The 10,093-nt window shown below is 49.0% G+C and overlaps 1 pseudogene; it reads left to right on the top strand.

The window, feature by feature from the left end:
- The first annotated feature begins 4,328 nt into the window (after positions 1-4,328).
- LOC114622652 lies at positions 4,329-5,696 on the top strand (annotated as a pseudogene).
- The last annotated feature ends 4,397 nt before the right edge of the window (positions 5,697-10,093 follow it).

The following is a 10,093-nucleotide window of genomic DNA, read 5'->3' as shown; positions in this document are numbered from 1 at the left end:
TGGGCTTCCACCTGCTGGTTCTTCCTCTGCATAGAACTTCTAAGCCAGTTTCAGGTAGAGCCAACCATGCTGGGAGCCACCAGCAGGGGGCGAAGGTGGCCCACACTCTGCAAGTAACTGTAGGTTCTCAGCGTGGGTTACCTCTCTCCCCAGCCTTTCGACTTCTGTAGGTCTGGGCATTCCAGGCTTTAAAAGCTTTGTCTGGTCCTCCTCAAGACAGCCCTTGGGTGCCCTACCTAAGCTGCTCACCAGGCTGCTGGCAGCTAATTCCATCCTCTGCCTCAGGGGCCCAGCGTGAGGCAGAGTTCAAAGCGCTTCAACCTCCCAGAAGAGTTAGGGGTGGGGTTGGAGAAATTGTTCTGAATTCTCGATCCTGACTTCCCAGCCCCAGACATCATTTCTCTCTCTCTCTCTCTCTCTCTCTCTCTCTCTCTCTCTCTCTCTCTTGTCTGAAGCAGCTGCAGCTTTCTTCACACATGTTCTTAGAGAGCTTGTACTGTGCCACCTGGCTGTCAACCTGAAAAACATGGTTTTGTACCTTCTGCCTTAACAGTTAAGGCAGGGGAATAAATCTAGTTCCAGCTAGTCTACCCCATGAACTATACCATTCAAGGAAGACCTCACAGAGAATTTACTTTCTGAGTAGCTCCCAAATCCTAGTGTTCCGCTGTCCCCCTGAGCCCTTTGAAGCCCTGCTTGGTGGCCTATGTCAGCTCCACCCAGCCATACACTGTTGCACTGCTCGGCCATCCCCGTCTACCTTAGGCAGGTCTCTATCGCTGTGAAGAGACACCATGGTCACAGCAATGCTTACAAGAGAAAGCATTTAACTGGGGCTGGCTTACAGTTTCAGACGCTTAGTCCATTATCAGCATGGCAGGAAGACATGATGATGGAGAAAGTGCTAAGATCTCTGCATCCAGATCCTAAGGGAGAGGGGAGAGGAAGGGAGGGATGAAGGGATGGAGGAGGAGGGAGGGAGAGGGACAGGGAGAGGGACAGGAAGAGGGACAGGGAGAGGGAGACGGAGAGGGACAGGGACAGGGACAGGGAGGAGAGTGCCAGTAGGCCTGACTTGAGCTTCTGAAACTTCACTGCCCACCCTCAATGACATAGTTCCTCCAACAAGTCCATACCTACTCCAGCGTGGCCACATGTCCCAGTGCTACTCCCTATGAGCCTGTGAGGGACACTTTTATTCAAACCAGCACAACACACCTCTATTCCCACTCTAACACTTCCTGGTGACCTTGGCCATGTGCAGGACTGTGGTAACTCTTCCTATCACATACTAGGTTCCTAGCCTGGTGTCCCTGTCACCAACAGCTAAATGCTTCTGCTTGCACAGCCTTTTAGACTGAGCAGTACCCTTCAGGGTTAGTCCTTTTCTTTCTGCATAGACAAGTGTGAAGCTATGTCAGTTACTTTATCACTGTGACCAAATACCCAACAAAAGCAGTGCAAGAAAGGAGAGGGTCATTGTGACGCATGGCTCAAGGCATACAGGCCCCCTGGAGGGAAGAAATGTGAAGGGAGCAGGTCCTATCATTTGGCAGAAAGCAGAGAGCTCATGGAAGATAGGCATGGGTGTAACCTTCAAAGGAGTCCCCAGAGAAACCAATACCAGTTAGGCTGCAATCCCAAAGGTTCCTAGGGAGCTAGGGAACAGCACCTAGGGAGTATTCAAAGGTGGGATTGTGAGAGATAGCTCACATTCCACTACAAGTTCATCTTCCTTGATATTTCTTTCTATCACACAGCAAATTCACTTCAAAGGATGGCTTGCAAGGGTCAAAAGACTCTTACTTCACCCGTTCATCACACACCAACCGCAGTGTCCTCACCCCAGCTCTGATATCTTGGCTAAGTGCAGCATTCTCCAGAGACTACAGTGAGGCCACAGGGTCCCACTGTAATTTTGGGTTCCTAGCATGAAACAAACCATCAGGTCTGTGTACATGAGATCGTGATGGGTAGAGACGCAGCGAGTGGGGAGGGGGTACTTCTTTTCATTTCTTCCTTAGGTTCCTGCCACCCACAGCCCACAGCTTTGTGAAGGGAGCAGCAGCTCTGGGGTGTATGGGGTTTGATGGCAGGTTGAGACCCCTTTCTGAATCAGACAGGTCCAGGCAATCAGGACCACCCTTCTAGAAATCTCCAGCATGAACTCCTTTGATTATCTTTAGGAAGTCTTTGAGCATGAGGCAGGTTCCCAGGGGCCTGGGAGGGAAGAGAGGAGCAAGGGGGAAGTTGGGTGTTGAATGACAGGCTCCTGGGGGAAGGAGAAGTTGGATGTTGAATGACAGGCTCCTGGGGGAAAGCTACTGACTGAGCTCTGACAGCAGGTGGCATTTATTCCTCAAAAATGCACAACTCAGAACTCTGCCTTGAGACTAAAGACTAGAACAGCTCTTTCTCTGGTCTGTTCAGGAATACAGAGGTGGCTGAGGTAGAAATAGAAGAACAGTTGCAGGGGCAACCACTGGTAGAGCCTTCTTGGGGCTCTTCTCCTCAGGACTCTTCAGAAGTGTAGCCTTTGGGACTGAGAAGCTGGCAGCCACTCGAGTCCTCTGTCACTGGGTCCTGGCACTGGATTGCCAGAGTGGCCTGGGACTTCTATTTTGGAAAATGTTGACATTTAAGTGGCAGTGGGAAGCGTGATACAGAAGACTGCAGAGTATGGTGTGTGTGTGCGTGCTTGTGCATGGATGTGTGTGTGTGCATGTGTATGTGTGTGTTTGTGTAGTATATGATATGTAATAACTATAGGCCTGAGGCCCAGAACTGAGATCCCCTCCACCCATTCCTGCCTATGTAAGAGCAGGAATTCCTCAGAACAAAAAATATGGAAACTCTTAGTCCACAGAGATCTGGTAAACACCATGTTTCCCAGTTGACCAACTTGATGAGTTCCTAAGACCTCAGTTTCTATATCCATAAAGAGGGAGTTTCAGCATCAGTCTCTGACTTGTGCTAGACGGGGTTCCAGGGAGGAAGGTCTGAGGTGGGCCTGGGTCCAGCACCACAAGAGAAAGACAGAAGCAGGACTGGGCAGGGAAGCCTCTGGGACGGTCCCACACAAAGTCTCAGCTGAGTCTTAGGGAACATAATGGAAGACCTTTCAGGGTTGTGTCACCTTATCAACAGGACCAGGGACTTTACCTTATCCTCAGCTTCCAGCTCCCTTCTCCTAGATATGAGGGGGAGAGGTCATGACCCTGAGGAGGCCTGGTCACCCGGAAGCATCTGCAGCACTCTGGATAGAGCCACATGTATGACCCATGTATAGAAAAACATGCATTTAAAAATCAACAAGGGGTCTAGGGAGATGGTTCCGTGGGTAAGAATGCTTTTTGTGAAAACATTGGAGCAGGAGTTCAAATCCCCAGTCAACCTTCAAGAAAACTAAAAATAGCCAGTGTGCATGCAACCCTAGCACTGCAGAAGACAGAGACAGGCAGATTCCAGGAGCTTGGTGGCCAACAGTCCTAGCTGGAAAGTCAGCTTCAGGTTCAGTGAGAGACCATGCCAAGAGAGTACAGTAAACAAAGCAAGACACCTGGTAGATCCCCCTATAGACCCCATAAGCCCATGGATCCACAGGAGTGAGCGTGAATGCATTCGAGCACACAGACACACACACACACACACATGCACACATGCACACATGCACATACACACATGAACACACACAGGCACACACACACAGACACACACACGTACACGCATAGGCACACATGAACAAGGACAAGAAACTGTTTCATTTTGGCCACTCATGTTCTCAGTATGTGCAGTGTACAGTAGTGTTGAGTCCTGAGCTCTCCTTGTGTCCCCTCGCCCATGTGAAGAGTAAAGGCCTGTGTGCTTCTGAATGCTGCTGGATGGAGATGGTCACGGCCCAGAACAGATGGAGGTGAGGTTTGGGCTGAGAAAGGTGAGGTGGCCTTGAAGTATAGGCCAGTGTGATGGTGTGAATATGCTTGGCCCAGGGAGTGGCACTATTATGAGGTGTGGTCCTGTTGGAGTAGGTGTGTTACTGTGGGTGTGGGCTTTAAGACTCTCATCCTGAGATCTTCCCGTCAGAGTCTGTGAGCTGGGCAGCCCAAGATAGTGTGCCAAGCTGGGGTCCTATTTTGTGGCAGAAAGAAGATGATGAAGACGATGTTATCAGCATTGACAATAGGGTGTGAGCTGCAGGGTGTGGAACCTTCATTTTTCTAATATAAACTGAAAAACTACTTAAGCCTCTTTGACATTAAAAACCCTTTCCTGCCCCACCTGTCTTCAGAAGATCACTTTTCAATGATGGGTCCCTGGAGAGAGGGGACATGAACAAGCTGAGTGGAGGCGGTGGGCCCGGGTAGAAGGGGGCCAGCTGGGGGGGCGAGGAGTGGACCAGACATGGGAGCTTTGTCAATAAGCCCACACAAGGCTGGCTGCATCCCAACAACAAAGTCAAGGGACCTGGGGTTCCCTACTTGGTTCAGTACATGGGTTGTGTGGAGTCTTACAGTCAATGCGAGCTCTTGACTTCAATACTCGGACTCAGGTCACCAGGGAGGCCATCAGTTTGGTATGTGAAGCTGTGCCTAATGCAAGGGGTGGCAAGGAGGAGAAAGCCTTGTAGCTGCCCACTCAGCTCTATCCTGGGGAGGAGTAACCTGAAGTTTGCTGGAATGCCAATCACTCTCACTGTGTCCACCAGCAGCCTTGACGTCATGGCAGCAGACTGCAGACAGATCATTGCCAGCCATCACATGCAATCTGTCTCATTCGCGTCTGGTGGGGATCCGGACACAGCTGAGTATGTTGCCTATGTTACCAAAGACCCTGTGAATCAGAGAGCCTGCCATATCCTGGAGTGTCCTGAAGGGCTTGCTCAGGATGTCATCAGCACCATCGGGCAGGCCTTTGAGTTACGCTTCAAACAGTATCTCAGGAATCCACCCAAGCTGGTCACCTCCCATGACAGGATGGCTGGCTTTGATGGCTCCGCTTGGGATGAGGAGGAGGAAGAACCCCCTGAGCATCAGTACTACAATGACTTCCCAGGGAAGGAACCCCCTCTCGGTGGGGTGGTAGACATGAGGCTTCGGGAAGGTGCCAGCCACTTGGGAGCTACACTGCCTATAGGGCAGCATGCTGCAGGAGACCATGAAGTCCGGAAACAGATGCTGCCTCCACCACCTTGCCCAGGCAGAGAACTGTTCGATGACCCCTCCTATGTCAACATCCAGAATTTAGACAAGGCCCGGCAAGCTGGGGGTGGGGCTGGGCCCCCAAATCCTTCTGTTAATGGCAGTGCACCCCGAGACCTCTTTGACGTGAAGCCCTTTGAAGATGCACTTTGGGTGCCGCCACCTCCCCAGTCCATGTCCGTGGCTGAGCAGCTTCAAGGGGAGTCCTGGTTCCATGGGAAGCTGAGCTGGCGGGAGGCTGAAGCACTGTTGCAGCTCAACTGTGACTTCTTGGTGCGAGAGAGTACAACCACGCCTGGCCAGTACGTGCTCACTGGCCTGCAGAGTGGGCAGCCCAAGCACTTGCTTCTGGTGGACCCTGAAGGTGTGATTCGGACAAAGGATCACCGCTTTGAGAGTGTCAGTCACCTGATCAGCTACCACATGGACAATCATTTGCCCATCATCTCTGCGGGCAGCGAGCTGTGTCTACAGCAGCCTGTGGACCGGAAAGTGTGATCCTTCTCAGCCTCTCCTAAAGGATGCCCTCCAGTCCCTTCTACCGTGCTCTCTAACTCATGGGACCTCTGTTTTGTGGGTCTGGCCTTGGGTGAGAACTGGGAGCAATGAAAACACGGGTTTAGTGCCCACTTGAGAGATAGGGTTTCAGTTAGGAGCCTGGGGTAGCATCCTGCTTCTGCCCACACCTCACCAAAGTATTAATGTGCAGACTGGTCCCTTGTCTGGGCCTTGCCTGTGCCAACCTGATGCCCTTTCCCCCAAAGAGTGGGTTCTTACAGTAGAAAATGCCCTGTGGTGATATGCCCAGTGGAGCAATTGCCCTTTGGGGGAAGGGAAATAATCATACCTCTGGTTTACTCCTGGTCTTCAGGGTACCCCAGACCCTGACTCCCTATGTATCTCCTTAAACTTTGTGCCTTTGACTATCGTAGGTCTGCAGATACTCTATGCAGAATTCTCAGGCTCTTCAGATGTAGACAGGGGTTACTGACACCTTGGCCTCTGGAAACCTGTCTGTTCAGCACCCCTACCTATGTCTAGGGAGAATAGGGGCAGGAGTGGCAGCTATCTCCTCTGCCTTTTGGATCTGCAGCCCTTAAGAGATTACCCCAAGCCAGGATGTGGTGGCACACGCCTTTAATCGAAGCACTCAGGAGGCAGAAGGATTTGTGAGGCCACCCTGGTCTATAACAGAGTGAGTTCCAGGACAGCCAGGGCTATAGAGAAAGGACCTGTCTCCAAAAACCAAAAAGAGCAATTACCCCAGAGCCCCCTCCCTGGTGGTAGCAGGGAAGGAGCAGGATTGGACCCATCTTGCTCAGTGCCTCGTGACTTCAATGCCTTTCCTCCAAGGGGTCTGTATACATTTCTTAAGCTTGCCCCTCCCATGTTTTCATGTGTGTTATAGTCTACAGCCAAAGTATAGCCCTACTGTAACCCCATCTCGCCTTTTTTGGGATGGGTGTGTGTGACTGACTTGGGCCTCCAGTATGTGTACAGTCAGCGTGGGTTTCGAGGACGCATTGAGACTGAAGCAGCAGACAATCCTCAATGCCATTTGCAGGTCTGGAACTGCATTCTCTCTTTTTTTAAAAAACATATATACATTTTAGGGCTGTAAATTCATTTCTTGGTTTTGTTTTTTGTTGCTGACTTTTTGAGCACAGAATTATGATAATCAACTACATTTATACATCACCAAGTTGACTTTTCCAAACTTTTTTTTTAAAAAAAAAAAAAAGTTGGGGTTTTTCTCCCCGGTCTAAGTAGGGCCGGGGTTCCCCCCCCCCCCTTTTTTTTTTCTTCTTCCTCAAGACACCTGAGCAGAAATTTGGCTGAACAGTGTTGTGGGATTATGATGTGGTAGCTTTAGATCCTACCTTCTGCTTGCAGGCAGATGCAGCCAGCACTGGAACCTTGCAAGCTCGTTCTGTAGGCTTTCTGACAAGGAGTGGTCGACTGGTTTTCAGTCTTGGCTATCGCCTAATTTTGGTTTGGATGTCTTATACCAAAGGGAAATAGTCTTCAGTAAAGTCCGTATTTCTTCTAAAAAAAAAAAAAATGACTCTCATCCTAGCTGCCTGGAAGCTAGTCTTCGAGCAGCCTTCAGATGAAGATGTAGAACTCTCAGCCTTGCCTGTACCATGCCTGCCTGGGTGCTGCCATGTTCCCACCGTGATGATAATGGGCTGAACCTCTGAACCTGTAAGCCAGCCCCAATTAAATGTTGTCTTTATATGGCTTGCTTTGATCATAGTATCTGTTCACAGATTGATGTTGGGTTTCTACTGAGACAGTTGAACTACATCAGTTGCTTATTGGCAATGCAGCAGACACAGAGACGAGAGAGAGAGAGAGAGAGAGAGAGAGAGAGAGCGAGCGAGCTATGCTTAGGGTTATGCTTAGACTCTGGAGCACCTCACAACTGACTCCATGAAGGGAGCACTATTCAGGCCATAAAACTTAGCACATAGACAGCACCTCCTGCCAAAGGTAAAGCAAAGACCTAATCCACCAAAGGGCATAGTTCTGGGAAAGTCTAAATGTACTAATCTTGTGTTTTGTCTTCTCGAGTTCTGCTTCTGGCTAACTGTTCTTGTTAACTGAAGAATATCAACCCACAAAATGGTTTTTTGTTGTTGTTTTTTGTTGTTGTTGTTTTGTACTTTAAAAAATCTCCCCCTGAGAAAGACTTAGTGCTACACTGAGGTCCCAAATACCGAGTGTAGTCACCGCCCAGCTAATAAAGACTTTCAATTGGCTTAACCCCACGTCTGAGCAATCTTCTCCAGTTGATATCCCACAGCACAAAGGACAAGTGATTGACATTAAACCTGCACAAGGGAAATAACAGACGACAGAGAGACATGTCGTATGTGACGCTTAATCTGTTTCCAATACTGAAAACACAGACAGTGGTCCCATGGAAGGCTGAGCAGATATACCTGGTGACCTGAATGTAATTCCTGGCACTCCCGTGATAGAAGAGAAGATCCAACCCCTGCAGGTTATTCTCTGTCTTCCACATGCATGCTGTCACAAGTAGATGTGGAAGCACTTCCACACACAAATATATAATTTTTAAAAATTAACAAAAGAACTGGAGAGCAGAGAGAACTGGATCATCCTACATTGGAGTTAAGCCTCTAGATTAAGTAAATGAAAGAGAATGTGTGGGGTGGTGGACCTTGAGAGGAAGCCTGGGAAGGCTGAGCTAGGGCTTGAAGCCCCACAGATCCTGAAGGGACGGTAGGAGCTTTGCCTGTTCCTGGCATCAGGCCCCTGTCATGTAGCCACAGCCCCCTCCTCCCAGAGAGAATTGTGGCCATCAGTCACGTAGGGGTGGCACTCCTAAGCCCCTCCACATGTAGATGAGGCATCCCTAACATCCCAGACCAAGCCAATAGGAAGCACCTGCTGTCAGACCCCACCCAACCCCAAAACTGTATATAAGATCCTATCCAGAAGGAAAAAAGGTGTGTGAGAATTACTCTATCATCTGAGCACGTCTGTCACACAAGAGCTGTAATACTTCCAGGGAAGAGAACTGCTCTCCTGAAGCTTTTGCCACCAGAAGCTCCCCTGCACTCTGCTCACTAGTCTCTGCTGGCTTAGCTCAGTTCTACTTGGCTCAGTGAAGCCAGTGCAGTGTCTCAGAGCAACAGCAGAGGCAGCAGCGGCAGAGGCAGCAGTGGAGGTGGCAGGGGAGGCAAGTCCCCCTCACTGCTCGTGCCCTTTCCCCTTTGCTTGAACCCTCCTACATGGCCAGGCCAGAGATTCCTGTGGAAAGCCTCCAGTACACAGACTGGCAGTAATATTACAAAAAAACGATTTCAATTGTATGTAGAATATTAAAAATAAACTCCATTAGGTAGCCAGCTAATGATAAATGCATTCAGAAGTAAATAATAAAATACACTGCTAAATAAGCCCTCATGTTTGAAACAAAAATAACATACCACCTTATAACTACTGAGTTGAGATCATGTACAGCTCTCTAAGTTCGTTTCTCAGAAAGCATGAAATGTGAATAACAGGTGGAAGAACTTGAAAAAAAAAGACAGAGCAAAAAAGACATGATAATTTTAAGATCAGGACTTGGGGCTGGAGAGATGGCTCAGTGGTTAAGAGCACTGACTGCTCTTTCAGAGGCCCTGAGTTCAATTCCCAGCAACCACATGGTGGCTCACAACGTCTGTAATGGGATCTGATGTGCTCTTCTGGTGTGTCTGAAGACAGCTACTGTGTACCCATATACATAAAATAAGTAAATCATTAAACAAAAGATGAAGACTCAATAAAAGAGTGGACAACAGCAACAATGAATTGCCAGCTTTGGTTTTTTGAAGCATTGGCAAGACGGATCTGTGAAAAGATTTATCAAGGAACAAAAAAGAGAGCAGGTGACTTAAAGTCCAGAATGGAAAGAGGGAAATGACTGTGACACAGAGACTGACAAGCATAGGTGAGAACAGATGTCCATTCACCCCTGCATTTGAAAGTCAAGAAAGGTACAGTGCAAAGGTGTGGGTTTGTAAGTTCGTACAGGAAAAACAGAGAGCTTGAAGTAAATAGTGTAGTGGTCAACATCCCATCACTAAAGAAAAAAAGATGGCTCAAACGAGCCTGTGGGGGGACAAGCCACTGACTGAGATGGGATCATGTGACGTAAGCAAGGGAGTAAAAAATGGGGAAGAAGAGAGGGTGTGCACCACTCCTCCAGCAGAGAGAATCCCTGCTATTGACTACAGTCCTCCCACCAGGCCACACCCTTAAGATTACACCACCTCCCAATAGCGTGTCCATAGTGACCAAGCCTTTAACAAACAGACAAACCTTCAGGGACAGTCAGCGTCTAAACGCTAGCAAAGTGATGTTCATTTACATTAGTTTCA

This window comes from Grammomys surdaster, unplaced genomic scaffold (assembly GCF_004785775.1).
Source record: "Grammomys surdaster isolate TR1022 unplaced genomic scaffold, NIH_TR_1.0 190, whole genome shotgun sequence".
Classification (NCBI taxonomy): domain Eukaryota; kingdom Metazoa; phylum Chordata; class Mammalia; order Rodentia; family Muridae; genus Grammomys; species Grammomys surdaster.
The sequence above is the reverse complement of the archived record's forward strand: the minus strand, read 5'-3'. Positions and strand labels throughout refer to the sequence as shown.